The following is an 18724-nucleotide window of genomic DNA, read 5'->3' on the forward strand; positions in this document are numbered from 1 at the left end:
AAATTATTTGAGTATCATTGTGCATCGTGTGATTGAGGCAGTTTACATATTTTGCCCAAATAAATTTCAAGACCTGTGTGATCTAATCTATAGACAAAATCACATACAAGGGAATACAGTTCAGCAGCTAAACAAAATTTGAAAACAATTCTTTTCTTATACTTTGAATTAAAATTTCTCCTAGAATTCTATTTCTTCTCCTTCTTGCATCTCTAGACTATCTAACTCCTCTTTTCTTTTTATCCCCTTTTTACTCCACTCCTTCTGATTTTATTTCTCTAACCATCCTCCTAACTAAATCACAGTCAAAGAATCAAAACTAGATGCCATTTTTAAAAACAGGAAATGTATGAGTTTAAAGGCAATAAATTATGTTCATTGGGTTTAAGTAATAACAAATAAGGGAAAGCTGAGATCATGTATATATTGCAAACAATCATGAGAATTGATTATAATAATAGTCCCAAGAGAAAGCTTTCCCATTGTCAGCCTTTTGGTGGCCTGTTGTCTTCTTGGATCAAATACTGGGACCGAGGTAATGTTATACAACTGTGTTCAGAGCCTCTCTGTCCTGGGTAGATTTTTTTTTCCACTTTGACGTAAGCCAGGATCACTTGAGAAGGGACAACCTGACTTGGAAAAATGAGTTCAATTTAATTTCCTATAGGCAAATCTGTGAAGCATTGTTTTTTTTTATTAATGACTGAGGCGAGAGGGTCCCTGCTGAGTAGTGCCACCCTTGCATATAGGTGGTCCTGGGTTGTATAAAAAAGCAAGCTAAGTGAGCCACGGGGGTAAAAAAGTAAGCAACATTCCACCAAGGTCTCTGTTCCAGTTCCTGCCTCCAGGGTCCTGCTCTGATGTCCTTCAGTAATAGAGTGTGACTTGAGAGTTTTAAGATGAAACAAACTCTTTCCTCCTCATGTTGTTTTTGGCCGTGGTGTTTATTGCAGCAATAGAAAGCCAACTAAGATGCTTTCTCTGGAGGAATCTTGCAATATCTATGTTGTTCAACCAATACCGAGGTCAACATGCTGCAAAGAATCACAGGTTAGAAACTAAAGGAGATACTCTGTTTGAGACATTTGTTCAAGTGTTAAAGTTATTTTTATAAAATTGTATTTGTTTCTCAGTTTCTCTCTTAACCCAGCTATCACATAAATAATTGAGAATCTATTATAGTATTTGTTTAACAAGTTTCACAGCACAACAACTGACCAGCTTTCACTCTATTCTTAACATTCTAAGCTGGTCTGGCTTCCTTCCAGAGTAAATCTCAAAGATACTTGTGGCTTTCCTTGCTCCTGGACCTGTTTTGTTATCTTTACTTGAAAAGGGAGAAACTAAAATTATAGAATCTTCCTCTCCTGGACCTCTGCCTATGGATGACTTCTCTACCCCCTTATCTAACTACTCTTCCCCTGGATGGCAGGAAGTTCAGCCCTGTTCTCTTCCGTGTATATCAGGGGACAATTGGGGAGCAGTGTTTACACAACATTGAGACAGGAGGTTCTCATGACAAGGATTGCAACCAGATATGTAGAGTAAGGAAATCAGCATTTGAATTACACAATAACCTTATGTCTACATTCAAGACCAATCAAGACCATCCCAGCTACCCCAACTACCTATATCCAACATTTGGATAAGCCCTTCTTGCACCTTTCGGGCCCACTTAAGCCATCAACTGATGGGTGGTATGCCAGATAAGATCTAAAGGATAAATGACAAAATTATAAGGAATTCAAATCATTGCTTGGGGGTAGATGACACCAAATCAAAGGTCTTTCCTATATAAATCATCCACTCATACAGTTATTGCAACAACACCACCAACAATAACACAAAGGTTATCTTTACTTTATAACTAAGAAACTAAAATTATAGAAGAATATACATGATGCTCCAGATTAAATCAGCAGTGTATGCTGAGAGCTATGACTATGGTTAACTAACAATTTCTTTATTGGTGTTTCCCAATAGCTGTACAGCTTAGGCAGGTGTCCCATCAGTAAAAATATTCATACTTCATTTTTCTAGCCTGTGACTCCAGGGTACAGTACATGTAGATTAATATATCATTCAACTTGTATTTTGAAGGTATTTTAGTTTGCCATAATTTTTGTCTATTTGCTTAGTTCAATTTACTATTCCAGTAACCATTATCAACTGTTGCCTGCTTACAAGAAATCAAACTACTAATATTTTATATTCACTTTCTATTTAATTTTCACATTCTCTCTAGTGTGCTGTGATCACTCTCCATATTTTGCAAATAAAGAAACAGGCTCAGAGACTAATATACTTTATAAGTACTAAAGGGTATAGCCAGAATGAATCCCAGTTTTTACATTTAACTAGTATATTTCATTTATTAGTATTCTGGTAAATGGTTTACAACCAAATTTTGGGGGGAAAAAAGGGAAGAAAACCATGACAAGTATCATTCACTGATTTCCATGATTACGGGACTACACAGATTGCATTTCTTAGTTCTCTACAATATTGTACAGGCTGTGCACTTGAGCCTACCTTAGAAAGAAGCCTTTCCCTCATGACTTTCTACCAGTGATTCATTTTTCTACCATCTTCCATCCTCTTCAAAAGCATATGTAAGCCTAGGTTAGCCAGACTTACATTCTCCCTGGAATCTCTAGTTCAATAAGATCATTAAGCTGGCAGGTCTGACTCAGAGATATGTAGGGAGGATGTTCCCTTTTGCCCTAGGACACTGTCTCTTTCATGAATGCAGAATACGGAGAACATTTCAGAAACTCTGGGAAAACCTTCTTGTACATTCCCATTTGCTCCATGAGCCAGATGTACCTGTGATACTGGAGCTACAGAAGGCCCAGATGAAAGCATAGGTCACCGCCACAATCTTGGAGCAAGAGCACTGATAATAAGTTTCATCACACTCCAGAAAATTGGTGGGTAGCAAATGTCCCAAAACTATTTTGTTTTCCTGGGATGCCACAGCTATTCACTGGCCTCTGCTCTGGCAGCCCAAATTCTGGAAGACATCATACAAATAATTCTATCCAGAGCTTGAAAGGGCCTCAGAAGACCTCCAGTGTCAATTCCTTTAGTCTGGATCATCCAAGCCAGTGGAGGGCAACCTGGACTGGGTGTTGGCTACATGGCTAATCCTGAGAGGAGTGGACCCAAAGGGATATGAATTAGGGTATGTATTTCTACTTAGATAAGAGTGAAAAGGGCAAAGTCAGATCAATAAAAATGTGATAGATGAGTCTTACAAAAACAAAGTGGATCTCTGGCTTATGAAATTTATGAGATATTTCTAGCAAAGAACTGATCTTTGCTTTTCATGCTATGTAAGCTATGATGGAAGACCAGACCTCAGAAAGGGAGACTACCAAATCCAGCTAAGTGATAATGAAAGCTGAAGTTGGAGTGGACCATGGTGATGTTTTGAGAGGAATACAAGGGATAATATGTAGGGACTAGAATCCTAGACTTTGAGAGACTCTGGAAGCTTAGAAGGAATGACAATATATCAAAGAAAGTTCTGGATGCAACAGGTAAAAATATATGGTAGGAAATTGGAGAGATGTTGGAAGCAATGGCAAGTCTGGGCTTCAAATGTACGTCCCATCACCAGTGGTGACTATTCCAGGAACTAAGGCTTCCTCTAGCATAGGTCTAAATCTCAACAGAATATGGAGGCCTTAGAAACCAGCAAAGTAGTATACATACATACTGCAGACTGACTTAACCCCATGGAATAATACCAGGTGGCGGGCAAGGGAATGTTTGCCCAGCTGGCAGGGTCAATGGCCAGCGACCAGGGCACTATACCACTGCTGTCATGTGTGTGCAAACCACAAGGAAACAGTGGTCTTGCTTCTGCCTTTCACATCTACTCTGAGCTCTCCCCCTGCCTCTGAACTGATAGAACCTCTTTAGTGCAGGTTTAGTATGAGTTTCTCCTCTTTGAGGTTTCTGTTACCCCATAGGTTTTTTTTTTTTTCTTTTTCCTTCCCTTTGCAGTACAATCTAGCTATTCCCATAGCTCCGACTGCGCTGTTCCCTGAGACCCGCCTCAGCAAGGTAGGAGTTTTGGAAGGCTGTACATCTCTACTCCTGTGCTCTTCCTGGGATAGTTTGTTTCTTATATCTTGCTTCACCCCCCCCCCACACCCCGCTTCCACCACAATACAGTGTCAGGACTCTAGAATGTTATCTATTGTAGTTGGGCTGGATTGCCTTTTATGGGTTTTCTGTGAACTTACAGATAATAGAGCTGATATTTTCTTGAAAACCCGTGAGGATATTTTATTATTAAACAAGGGTATGCTACATTTTCTGCTCCTTCTGTCAAGTTTAGAAGGGAATTTCTTCCTGATCAACAATGGCTGTGCTTCCCTGGAGAGCTTGGATGTTGACTTACATTTTCCCATCACCTTCTCCTAAGTTTAACACCAACCTTGTGTCATTAGGAACAAGTGCACCTGATCTATTTGTAGAATTCCAGCTTTTCATGCCCCTGGGTTCCACATCAGCACAGTCAGCCAGCTATTCCTCCAAATCATCTCTACTGATTATGTACACACATTTTCCTTGTCATAATTCTCTAAGCTATAGAGAGAGTTAACCACTCGTCATGTAACCTTTGTATCCTAATAGTTTCTACAAGTGGTATAAAAATGATTTAAAGCGCCTTGGTTATAAGGCAAATTGTGCACTATGGATTTCGGTATTTGAAAGTATGAATAAATTAAAAATAAAAGCATATGAACTTAAAAAAAAAGAAACCAGCAAAGTAGAAAAGTTTGGCCAGAGTAAAGGACAACAAAAGGCAATGCCTAGAAATGTAACAGCTTACCTGGAAGCCAATGGGACCTCACAAAAAGAAAACACCAAAGAAGCATTTTAGTACTATGGCTAGCTCTATCAACATAGAAAAAAATATAATTGTCAAAGAAATTAGAAAATCAAGATTCATTTTTAAACAAAAGGATTTTTATTCTTACAAAATAAATTAATTTTCCATTGTTCTGTATATGAGATTTTGAAAATTACTCAAACGTGAGATGATCGAAAAAATTTTTAAACACAATATCATACTAATTAACACTCTGGATATCATTCCTAAAGTCTATTTACTGTTAGTACACACACACACACACACACACAAACACACACACGAGAGAGAGAGAGAGAGAGAGAAGAAAACTTTTTGTTTTTCAACTTAAAACTGTAACAAAAGTATTTTTATAAGAATATACCAGGTAATTCAAGAGAAAACTGAACCATTTTCTGTGGAACAAATTTTCCAATTATGAAAGAAATATTTTTATGAAAGAATGGGGACCTTTGTTTATTTATGATGTTGGATAATTAGCAGGTTTTGGAGGGGTAGCATTCATTTAGATCTTTATCTTACCTATCACACTAAAACAAATTCCTTTGAGTTAAAATATTTCTTTCAGAACTCCAACACAAAAACTAGAGCAGACACAATTAAACATTTATTTAACTTCTGGAGGGGAAGGATCATCTCTGTTCGAAGCTGAGGGCTGGTTGAATAAATCAAATATAACTACAGTCTTTGAGAACTGAATCAAATCAATAAGAAAGATCAGTAAATTCATAATGATAAAATGGTGATGGACATAGACAGACAAAAGAGAAACCCAGTTAGTCAGCCTAATAAGAAGCATGGAACTCAAATAGAAGTCAAAGAAATAAAACTGAAGACAACTTTAATCTACTTTTTTTCATGCATTAGATTAGCAAGTTTTAATCACTAAACCCAACCCCCACCCCGAGCAGTCAGGAAAGCCAGTGTGTGCTATAATAATAAACAATCACAAAGGTCTAGGGGCTGAACACAAGTGACAAAGTTTTGTTTAAAGGGATAAATGGTGCTTATCATCTAGTTTCTCTTGCAACTGCTCAGTTCTTCCCTGTAGCATAAAGGCATCGTTGGATTATCCTAAGTTAATAGCTGCAAATGTGTTTATGTGAAAAACAGGTGGGGAGTGCAGATTGGCCTTCAGACCATCACTGGCCAACTCCCAGCTAAAAACTCCATCAAACTACAGGTCCTTCAAAGGTCAGCAGACATTCTCTTCATTATAGATGCGTAGAGATCCATTCTAATGGAGTCTCTACATTGATTTTTGCTTCTGCAATTATCGTCACATCCCCAGAGAATTCACAAAACAGTTAAGTGGTTCAGCCACTTATTTCCATTCACCTGCCATCAACCAGTAACATGGAAATGCTGTGTTCTCTCTCTCTTTTGAGGTGGATGTCAGTGAGATGGCAATCCTATGACCACGCTGGTGACTAATGAAGAGGAGGGCAGAGATATTCCCATAGATTACTGGATTTTAATGCCCATGTGTGCATAGCAGAGGTACAGAAAATAAAAGAATAGGTTGTCCTATAAAATTCTTATTTAAAAGAAATATCAGATAGGTTTTTGGTGTTTAAGTATGGCCTAATCACTCCTTCTAGCCAGCCTGCATTACATGTCTTTGTGTTAGTCTGAACTATGAGGTAATGCCAGCTTGCTAAGGGTACCAGAATGAAACAAAACCAAGAGCCCAAGTCTACAAAGCTCTATACCAAGTGTTGGCCTTGTATTTGCTCAGCACATGCACTGTGTCTAAAACAAACTGTTTTCATCTTACAGGAGGCAGCAGCTTAAGGAACTCGGTAAATGCTCAATGCCAAGTTTGGGGCATGTGGTGGAGCAGCAACTGACTCAATCTTCATGCTCTGAGGGCCCTCCTGATCTAGAAAGGAGAAATCAAAAAGACACGACATGTGGGACTGACCTGTCTGTTTCCCGTGAGTACAGTAAAGGACAAAAGGATTGTACTGGGAGGTCTCTAAGGACTTACAGGGATGTTTTGAAGCGAATCATTTAAACAAATGATTATGTCACAACAAGGAAAGTGTTTGAGGGGATTATTCCAATTTAACCTATATTGTCACCAGGATCTCACTGTAGACCCCCATCCCCAGTCCTTGCAATATCCATCAAAATACTTCAGGCGAGACACATAGAACATAGTGTAGAAGACAGATGGGGTTTATTTGAGAAGTACAGCACACCAACAGGGGGAAGGAAGGGACAGTAGCCAAAGGCCGGATGTCCCAACCCACATGTATTGTTTCTAAAGTCTCTGATACAGACCAACAGCTCTAAAAGGATCTTGTTCTGAGGCTTGTTTACAGGAGAGAACAATGAGCTGTCAGAACACACCCTGTTATATGGTAATCATATTATGTTAAAGCTCCTGAAACCAGTTTTGAATACTTAATTTAAGGACCTTTCAGGAAGTTCATAATGATATGCTTCTGCCCAATCAAAGTATATAACTAAGTCGCCTCAGTTTTCTGACCAATTAGTTCTACAGTTCCTATTTGTGCTGGCTACTTTTATTCAGCTGGACACAAACTAGAGTCATTTGGGAAATTTCAACTGAGAAAATGGCTCCCAAGGCCAGTCTGTGGGGATTTTTTTGGTTAATGATTGATATGAGAGGTCCTAGCCTACTGTGGTCCTAGGTAGGGTAAGAAAGCAGGCCAAGAAACCCCCAAGGAGCAAGCTAGTAAGAAACATTCATCCATGGCTTCTGCTTCAGTTCCTGCCTCCAGATTCCTGCCTTGAGTTTTTTCCTTGACTTCTCTGGATGATGAACTACAGGCTACAGGATGAAATAAACCCTTTCCTTCCCAGGTTGCTTTTGGTCATGGTGTTTTATCACAGCAATAAAAAACCTAAGTCCATGTCCTTGATTTTATAGGATGTTCCAGCCCCAATGTCCTCCAAGCCTTCTAATATCCAGGTAGTTGTGGAAGAGCAAAAAAGAGCAGAAAGACCCATCCTTGGCCTTATCATAAGCTTTTGTGGTATACTTTCTTCTGACAGTTTGCTATAGGGGCTCAGGCCTATAGTCTCCTTTCTTCCTTCTTGGGGCTGGTAGATCTTGGGCTGTCAATACTTCAGCAGGATTGGCCTTAGACTATGGCTCTGAACGCCCACAATCCTTTAGCTTGTGCGTTGACTCTGGCCTTGGAATGTTTTTTCCTGTTATCTCTTAGTTACCAAGGGCCAGAGTGATCCTTATATGCCAGTTTGTCACCAAGGGGTTGGCCGTGCACTTTGTGTATAGAATAAACACATCTGTTCCCTCCCATAAAGATGCCTTATCCCCAGTGGTCCCTGCTTCTAATACTCTTTCCCTGCAGTTAGGTCACTGCTATCACAATGAGCACATGAGCACCTGCTATGGAATAGCCCCATCCAAACCCATTTACATGTGGTAACTTAAATTACAGCAACCCAGATTAGTGTGCAAACTCATAAGAAACTAATTAATCAAGGTCAAAAGAGCTACTAACCAGCTGACCCAAACATCAAACTCACATCTATATGGCCCATTGACTGTATTTTCTTTTCACAGACTATCAGCCCCTACTGACAGAATCCCACACAGGCATACCACACTGGGCACTGGCTATATCCATCCACATCCACCACCTGTGCAAACAGCCTGTCATTCCCTTTACTCTGACAGCTATTTTGGGGGGGCAGGGGGTCCTGAATACCCAGATCCCAGCTGCCTCCTCTGAATGGTGTTTTTCTTTGCTACCCAAAATCTGTTCCACTGACCAGCAAGCGCTAGACGTCACCTGGGCATGTGTAAGAAATGCAGTCTTCTGAGTCTTGCCCTACATCTGTGGAATCCAAATTTGTGTTTTATTAGGATCCCCAGGTGCTCACACACTGAAGATGAGAAGGGCTGCTATATTTAGTCAAGTTTCTTTCTCTACTGCCTGCAGCTGCAGGTGGTCCTCTGCCCTCCCTCCCCGCTATGCAACACAGTCAGTTTTTTCTTGAGTTCCTAGTACATCTAGTTGGCTCTTTGCAGACTGCAGCAGATCAGCATCACCAGAGTACTAGAAATGTACCATGTTCACCGGCTCTGGGAAGAGGCAACACACTGTAAGATCTTTAGGAAGGATCAACTCCGCAAACTGCTGCTTTGCCTCCTTTCCTAGTTTCTCTGAGTACAAGTCCATTTCTGGAAGGGATGTTCATTTTTCGTCCTATATAAAGAGGTTGACACATGGTGTCCTTTGTCACACTCTGACTTGTAGCTTCACCCATTCTTCTGTACCCACAGCTGGAGCAGTACAACCCTCAACTCCTCTGGTCCCAGCTGACATGAACAGAGTCAACTCTTGGAGTTTAACTCATCCCCTCGGACCTCTGTGGTCTCGCTGGCCCTTGAGTACCTGATTGGACTCAGCACCCCAAATCCCAGGTGGCTTCTGCTTCAATTTTCAGTCATCTCTTACATGGCAGCTTGTACTCTGGCTCGAGGCTGGATTCCTGGATTTGTTACCAGTCAGAGTCCAAGCCTCCTTCTCAAGTCCTACCTACTCTGTTCTTGACAGGAAACTCACCAAGTGTCTGAGTCTTCTGGTATTCCACTGTCCACCTTCTCCTCCCCTCAAGACACTCACTGATTTATCTTGCCAGTTGCTTGCCAGAATCTTCCTTGTTCTTGGAAACTTGACACTATTTCCAGTCTCATCCTGAGCAATGCTCCAGGAAAAGACATTCCTCTGCAGGAGGAGCCTCTACATGATATAGACAGTTCATTTCTTTTACATGAACAGAACAGAATAGAATAGATTTTCCACATGAATTCCTTACATGCTGCCAGCAGGCCTGCTTAATATTGCTTTCTTTGTATGGCTGTCTTCATGCCTTTGGGAAAAGAGGTGGTCTAGGTTTCTAGCTAGGGACAGTATGCCCTAAGAGGTGGTGACAGAAAGGGAAAGAGCTTACCCAACTCCAGAACATGTTGTCATTTGAGCACAGGGCTCAAACTACCTCTGAAATGAAGCCAAAATGTATCAAATAGAAAGGAGAGCAAGCAGGAAGGAAAAGTCAGATCTAAAGTTTAGAAAAAAAAAATTCACCACTCAACCCCAAACAGTGACAGAAAGTAACATCCAAAGAACTCAGCACCAGGGCTGAGTGTTGCAACCTCTTATATGGAGCCTTTTAGCCTACCATAAGTACGGGGAAAATGAAATGGGCAAACTGGTTCTGCAGTGCATACATTCTGTGTTAACTGAATCACAGCACTGGAAAAAAAAAGATCCGTAGCTAAAATGCTTTGAACTGACGATATCAAGTGTTGGCAAGCATGCAACGCAATTAGAACTCTCATAGCTGCTGAGAGAATGTAAAATGGTGCAGGAATTTTAGAAAATCTCCACTGCAGACCAATATGCAAGGTAAATAAAATCATTGCAGGAAGACTTGCACCAAAATGTTATCAGCTTCCAGATAGTTAAAAAACTATAAATGAACCAAGTTTCCATTACAGGTAAATGGATAAACAAATACGATGTGTTTATATGGCAGAACCCTACTCACTGTTGAAAAGGAATGAGTGAGCTGCCAATACACGCATATCATAGGTGATTTTTCAAAATCATTCTGAGTGAAAGAAGCTGGTAGAAAAGGATAAATGCTGAAGTTGATTTTAAAAATAAACTCAAAGAGTACATTAAATAAAAATCTAGAATATGCAAAACTAATTGCCCTAAAAGAAAAATAAAAACACAAAACAAACAAATAAAAACAAAAACATTTAACAGTTGCTTGAGTAGTCTGTTAGAGAAAACCACTGATTGCAAAAGAGTAAAAAATTGAGGGGATAATCAGAAATACTTGTTTAGTTCACCATGGTGACAGAGGTTATATACATAACAAGATGCAAGATGTTGTTTATGATGCTTCAGTTTTAACCCAATAACGTTGAACAAAACCAAAAAGGAAAAAGAAAAAAAAAAAAAGAAAAATTCAGTATATAACCCATCACATCCCCTTCCTTCCTCTGGATATAACAGAGACAGAGAGATTTTAGAGTCCTGGCTGGCCTCCATTCCTGAAAGAGACATTCAAGTTTTCTCAGCCAAGCTGTGATAAATATGCAACAAAGTGAGAAATAAACTCTTATTGTTTCAACCAAGAGAAACTTAGGTGTGATTTATCACCATAGCATAATCCTAGCCTAGCTGAGTGACACAACCCACAAACTCAGTTTACTGTCCTAAAGTCTCATTGAAAAAATTTAACAGCCCCCAATATGACAAAATATGATATACCGCAGTACATAAACTCCACCCCCATAGGTTTTGTGAGACATAAATCAGACTTCCATTTGTTCAAGTGAGGGAGTATTGTCACATTCATTTCAAAATGGAAATTCCTGTGATGATTTATCACATCAGTCAACACGCAGTTATCATAACGAGTAAGACATTAAAAGGAGATGATGAGAAGTTTGAATGCACTGCAACCCACCCCGTTTGACAGCACGATATTATTTAGCCTTTACTGAATGGAGAATGCAGAATATATTCTGAAGAAAGAAACAATATGAAGATGGGTGTTTGTAGTGAGGTGGACTGTACATGGCCCTGCTGCTAGGGAAGAAGCTGAAGTTACATTGACGCTTTCTGAAGATGGCATCTTCCATCTTCAATGGTTTGGGCAAAGCTTTCTCGATTGACATGAATGCTCTTGGAATGAAACCAGATCCAGAAAGACAAGTATTAACATTTCATAAAGAGGGAGACTGGGGTCTTGTGTTAATAAGATATGCAAATTCCTTACAAGAGACTAGGCTAGTATTCGAAAAATAAATTTTTGAAATGATAAAGTATTATTATATCTTATAATAATGATGAAGTCAAAGGCCATCATCATTAAAGAGACAAGGCAAGAAGGGGGGGTGTAGGTTCAAATAAACTGTAAGGTCAAATAAACTGCTAGCTCCAGACAATTACTTTCAAGTTAACTAAAAGATAGGCACCAAGTTACACAAACAAATCTGAAGGAAGGTGTTTTCATTGAGGAGTGACTGACGTAAACCCTCCTTGACCTCACAGTACACTATGGATAAATTATTCAAAACGAATTTTTACAACACATTGTGTTTGAAGAATTCATTTATAAACATATTCTAAATTTTACAACTATTGCTCCATTTTCTTTTATCTTTTCAAAATGATGATCTGCAAATAATGAGAATGGTCTCATTCTCATCATTTGCTGAGGAAATTAGTTGAAGCATCCATTTTTGCCAACACACAATGCTTCACACCCTGCTTTGGAGCCAGCATACATTTAGACAAAAAAAAACTTTAGACCAAAGTTACTTATGAGATAGTGGAGGTAATGATGAGCTCAAGAACAGATGTGCAACTAAGGCATGAGCTACATTGGCTAAATGATTATTCAGGGTCTGAGCAGTCTGCCCAGTATGACTCATGGCTAATGCCCCGGTGGTAGCTCCAACAGCCGCCAATGAGATGGTAGTAACAATGGTGGCTGTAGTTCCAAGATCCCTTTTCTGTCTGAAGAGAGTCATAGCGTGAGGGGCATCAGTGGGCACAGGCACCCAGTGAGGCATGCGAGTAACCAGGGCATACCTAAATTTACTAGCATTCCAGCATTGGGCAAAAAAGCAAGTATCATTACCACAATTACTTGGCTCTATCTGGCTAATAATGAATAAAAATGGGGGATATAGACAAACAGGTGTGGGCTTATAGGAAATATTATGAGAAGCCTTAACCCCCTCGTTGGAACATCCTGCGTCAGTTCTAGAACTAGCAGTGGTGGTATCCGAGGTCTGAGTAGGTTCAGGAGACCATTGCCCCCAGGGGCGAGACTTGCTCTATGCCAATTGACTAACTCCATGTTTTCCTCCACTTTTGAAAGTCATTTAAGGTTCTTAAATTATTTTTTCCCTTTTTTTTTAAATTTTTCATCCATTACACTTTATTCATTCTGCATCCCCCCATAAGCCCCTCCCTCCTCCCCTCCCAATCCCACCCTCCCTCCTCCATTTGCTTGCATGCCACTCCCCAAGTCCACTAATAGGGGAGGTTCTCCTCTCCTTTCTGATCTTAGTCTGTCAGTTCACATCAAAAGTGGCTGCATTGTCCTCTACTATGGCCTGGTAAGGCTGCTCCCCCCCAGAGGGAGGTGATCAAAGAGCAGGCCAATCAGATTATGTCAGAGGCAGTCCCTCTTCACATTACTATGTAACCCAATTGGACTCTGAACTGCCCTGGGCTACATCTGTGCAGGGGTTCTGGGTTATCTCCATGAATAGTCCTTGGTTGGAGTATGAGTCTCTGGGAAGTTCTCTGTGTTCAAATTTTCTTGTTCCGTTGCTCTCCTTGTGGAGACCCTGTCCTCTCCAGCTCTTACTATTTCCCAGTTCTTACCTAAAATTCCATTCACTCTGCCCAACAGTTGCCCATCAGGCTCAGCATCTGCTTTGATAGTCTGAAGGGCAGAGGCTTTCAGAGACCCTCTGTGGTAGGTTCCTAGGTTGTTTCCTGTTTTCTTCTTCTTCTGATGTCCATCCTCTTTGCCTTTCCAGATGGGGATTGGACATTTTAGTTAGGGTCCTCTCTCTTGCTTAGTTTCTTTAGATGCACAGGTTTTAGTGGGTTTGTCCTATGAGTGAATATATACCATGTGTGTCTTTTTGCTTCTGGGACAACTCACTCAGGATGATCCTTTCCAGATCCCACCATTTGCCTGCAAATTTCATGATTAGCCAATGTAGCTCATGCCTTAGTTGTACATAAAGGAATTAATGCTCAACTAAAAGGAAGCTTGATGGTGTTCAATCAGAGGATTGACCTCGTGCAGGAGCAAATTGATACCCTATGGCAAATCGCTCAACTTGGCTGTCAATGAAAATATGCTGGACTTTGAGTCACTAGCATATAACATGAGAATTTTTCCTGTGCTGCAAATCTGTCTAAACAATTGTCAAGCTATATTTTAGGTAATTGGAATGGAGAATTCGATACTACGATGGAGCAGCTGAGAGTGGCCATTGTCACAGTAAATTCTACCAGAGTGGACGCAGGACAAGCCACAGGATTATCAACATGGATTGCTGCAGCCATGAATCATCTGAAGGAATGGGCGGGCATGGGAGCGTTAGCAGGCCTTCTGGTGTTGGTCTCCTTGGTTTGCCTGTGGTCTATATGCAAGATTAGAGTCTCACAACAGGGTGATGCAGCCATGATCATTCAGGCCTTTACAGCCATTGAAGCAGGACATTCTCCCTAAGCATGGTTGGATACCATAAAAAGCTAAAATGTTACGCTCAGGATGCGAGGCTAAGCACTGCACTCAGGGTCAGCCACTTTGGACCCAGAGAAGAGCATGTCTGATTGCATGCGGGTTGATGCCCCAGGTCCTGCCTCTGAGAAAAAGGTATCGGATGGGTCTGATGCTCTTTGGGTGTATGACACCTAAATGAACATCAGTACAAAGTCCCAATTTATTTCTAATATCAGAGATCAGACCTCTACTCTTGCCTGATGCATCTAAAACAAAAAGGGGGAACTGTAGAGAGCTGCGGAATGCTATGCCTTAAAGATGGAGCTGGTTTCTGCCTTCCACCTTCCCGATGGTGAGTGCTCTCTGTCACGAACAATTCCACATTTGGCTAAGGCTGAGGATCTGGCTTGCTTCCATGTATGTGGACCTATCTGCATTGCCCCCGTGGCACGCCTGGGTTGGCTACCCAGAGGCTATTTAAGCTGTGGGCTGGCTTTCCCCAGGGTCCGAGGATTGTTCAAGGTTTCTGAATAAACTGCATTGAAAAAAAAAAATAAAAAAGAACAGATGTGGCTGGAGGTCACGGTTGTGAGGTAGAGCAGGGTATGCTGTGAGGAAGGATGGAGAAGTTACAGAAGGGCTCTGCGGAAACAAGCAGAGGATGAGGATGGTTCATGTATAAAGCAACAAAGTGGTATGCATAAAGGATACTTGTTGACACTCCCAATTCTAATATCCTGTTCTTTTTTTTTCTTTAACTTTAAAGGATTTAATTTAGACAAAGCATTGGTGAACACTGAGCAGTTAGAAAAGATTGAAGATATTGAAATTCAAGATGATGATGTCTTCCTCATCACCTATCCAAAATCTGGTAATTGCCAGGAATAGTCCATGTGCTAATAATGTGTCCTTTATGTTATTCTTTTTTTTTAATTTTTTATTTAACTTTTATTAATTACACTTTATTCATTTTGTATCCCCCATAAGCCCCTCCCTCCTCCCCTTCTGGTCCCACCCTCCCTCCCTTTCTGCATGCATGCCCCTCCCCAAGTCCACTGATAGGGGGGGTCCTCCTCTCCTTCTTTCTGATCTTAGTCTATCAGTTCTCATCAGAAGTGGCTGCATTGTCAGGGTTCTAGGTTATCTCCATGAATAGTCCTTGGTTGGAGTATGAGTCTCTGGGAAGTTCCCTGTGTTCAAATTTCCTTGTTCTGTTGCTCTCCTTGTGGAGTTCCTGTCCTCTCCAGCTCTTACTATTTCCCACTCCTTACATAAAATTCCATTCACTCTGCCCGACAGTTGGTCATCAGGCTCAGTATCTGCTTTGACAGTCTGCACGGCAGAGGCTTTCTGAGGCCCTCTGTGGCAGGTTCGCTTTCTCAGACAAATAGGAATAGCGCTTCCTCAAGATCCAGCCATACCACTCCTAGGTATATATCCAAAAGAGGCTCAAGTACACAAAAAGGACATTTGCTCAACCATGTTTGTAGCAGCTTTATTTGTAATAGCCAGAAGCTGGAAACAGCCCAGATGCCCCTCAGCTGAAGAATGGATGCAGAAACTGTGGTACATCTACACAATGGAATATTACTCAGCAATGAAAAATAAGGAAATCATGAAATTTGCAGGTAAATGGTGGGACCTGGAAAGGATCATCCTGAGTGAATTGTCCCAGAAGCAAAAAGACACACACGGTATATACTCACTCATATAAACATACAACATAGAATAAACCCACTAAAATCTGTACATCTAAACAAACTAAGCAAAAGAGAGCACCCTAACTAAAATGTTCAATCCCCATCCTGAAAGGCAAAGAGGATGGACATCAGAAGAAAAAGAAAACAGGAAACAACCTAGGAACCTGCTACAGAGGGCCTCTGAAAGCCAGAAGAAGAAAACAGGAAACAACCTCGCTCGGATCCTGTTCTTTTTTTATTAATTTATTTTTTATCAATTACAATTCATCCACTTTGTATCTGAGCTGTAGCCCCCTCCTTCCCTCCTAATCCTACCCTCCATTCCTCATTTCCTCCCTTGCCCTTCCCCCAGTCCACTGATAGGGGAGGTCCTCCTCCCCTTCCATCTGACCCTAGCCTACAAGGTCTCATCAGGACTGGCTGGATTGTCTACCTCTGTGGCCTGGTAAGGCTGCTCCCCAAACAGGGAGAGCTGATCAAAGAGCCAGCCACTGAGTTCATGTCAGAGACAGCCCCTGTTCCCCTTACTAAGGAACCCACTTGGACACTGAGCTGCCATGGTTCTAGGTTATCTGTTCAGGGGTTCTAGGTTATCTCCGTGCATGGTCCTTGGTTGGAGTGTCAGTCTCAGAGGTATCCCAGAAGCAGAAAGACACATGTGGCCTATACTCACTTATAAGTGGATATTAGACATATATTATAGGATAAACATACCAAAATTTGTACACCTAAGCAAAAAGGAGGATCCTGGTAAGATGATCAATCCTCATTCAGAAAGGCAAACAAGTTGGACACTGGAAGAGGGAGAACACAGGGAACAGGACAGAAGCATACCACAAAGGGCCTCTGAAAGACTACCCAGCGGGGTATAGAAGCAGATATTGAGACTCATAGCTAAACTTTGGGCAGAGTACAGGGAATCTTAGGAAAGAAAGGAGAGATGAAAGACCTGGGGGTACAGGAGCTCCACAAGAAGAGCAACGGGGGTCTTTTCTGGTCCTCTTTTTTTTTATCACATGACTCAAATGGATGAAGTGTCCACTATAACTCCAGTGAGCACTGCATCAGCACACTTGCTATGGTCCTCTGAAAAGTGTGTCACCTCACTGCTCTCTAGAACTCAGTGGCCACCAAGTACATGGCATGGGAGACCTAGGTCAGCCTAGCAGATATCCCTTCTAATGTCCTCACAAGTACTGTCTCTGGCCACATGGCTAATCCCTGACAAAGGTAGAATGCTCTTCATAGCTGGGCATGGTGACACACATCTCAGTTCTAGGGAAGCAGAGACAGGCAGAATTCCTTGCGTTTACGGCCAGGTCTACATAGTGAAAGCCTATTTAGATTTTTTTAAAGTCCATTCCTACCTTCATTCACTTTCCACAACACTAGAGACTGTGAGCCTCCCTCAAGTCTCTGTTTTTTTGTTTTGTTTTGTTTTGTTTTGTTTTTGCATAACAGATGCTTGAGATAATCATTTTCTAAAGAGAATGAGTTTAACTTTGGCTCATGTTCCTAGAGTTTCCTTCTATGGTTGGTTGTCCCATTGGCTTTGGGCCTGTGGTAAGGTAGTAGAAGAACACATGATGGAACAAAGCTGCCTCCTTCACCAAGGACAAAAAGGAAATAAAAAGAGGAGAAAGAAGAGGCTGGCCTTCTCTTCAAGGGCATGCCCCCACCTTCTATTAGTTTTCTTTTAAAAGTGCTCTCATGTAACAACAGCACCAAGCTGAAGACCAGGCCTTTAATACACAAGCCTTTTGCAGCCATTCCGGTTTCTCTGTAGCGATGCACTTTGTAGCTGATGTGCCGAGAAAGATGTTAAACTGTACCTATGCTTTTATGGAAGAGCATAATGATTGATTAATGATGCCTTCCACAGGAAGGAAGAGTTTTATTGCCTAACAGGACATTATCTACTCATAAACCATCTTATATTCACTTTCTTATCCAGGACCCAGATTCGGTCCTATTTAAAGACAATTTTCTAATTAGGCTTTACATTTTCTCTGTTTCAAGTCTATACAGTTCTTTTGGGACACACAGGGTGTGTAATTTCTAAATAATAGAATCAAAAAATATGTGTGCAATTAAAATAGCAAGGTTTTTTTTTTTTTTTTTTTAATTCCCACAGAAGTGGAAGGTGTTACCCTGGAGACATGAAGACAGAAAATCATTATTCACCTGTGAGCACTACTTCTCTCTCTGAAAAAAAAAAAAACAAAACAAGAAAAAAAAAAAAAAACAGAAAGAAAGGAAAAATTAACCCCAAACTAATTTCATACCTAGGTGTAAAACAGAGGGAATAGTTTTATTGCCCCATTAATATTCATTCTCATGAATCTGTTATAGACACGACAATCACTGAAAATATAACCATGGCAATTATACAATAGACACAGAACAGTCAAATGTCTGTCTTATGATTAAATTTTGCATGCACATGGGTGAGATCTTGAACAAAGCAGGGCTAAATATAAACAGCTTGATTTGTGGTGGTGGTCAGAGAATGGGTTAATTTCCTCTTTAGTTTTGTTTCCTGTAATGCCATTCTTATAACAAATAATTTGTAAGAAGTCATTAAGGTACCTTAGTAACAACTGTAAAACCAATTATAAATTCCTGCATCTCTGAAATGAGACTGAACCAATGGTGCAGAGCCACAGTGCGGAGGAGCAAAGCCTCTGCAAATAATTTTTTTGTTTGTTTTTTGCATGAATAGAAGAAAGACATCCTTTAAAGAGAAAATACATTTTTATGTGAGCATCTTTTATCTGTGTACTTTACGAATATGGCCTGTGAACTAAGAATGACTCAAATTGTCCCTTGAGATTCGTTCCATGTGTTCAGTTTCAAGTGTTTTGTT

General features: G+C 40.7%; 1 long non-coding RNA gene across 1 annotated transcript in view; it reads left to right on the forward strand.

Annotated features, from left to right (window-relative positions):
• The first annotated feature begins 6669 nt into the window (after positions 1–6669).
• Positions 6670–18724, forward strand: part of LOC132654511 (uncharacterized) — a 55998-nt gene continuing 43943 nt past the window's right edge. The window contains exons 1-3 of the long non-coding RNA XR_009592146.1: positions 6670–6822; positions 14925–15029; positions 17993–18044. This is a non-coding gene — a long non-coding RNA (uncharacterized LOC132654511). The remainder of the gene's footprint in view (positions 6823–14924; positions 15030–17992; positions 18045–18724) is intronic.

This window comes from Meriones unguiculatus, chromosome 6 (assembly GCF_030254825.1).
Source record: "Meriones unguiculatus strain TT.TT164.6M chromosome 6, Bangor_MerUng_6.1, whole genome shotgun sequence".
Lineage (NCBI taxonomy): Eukaryota > Metazoa > Chordata > Mammalia > Rodentia > Muridae > Meriones > Meriones unguiculatus.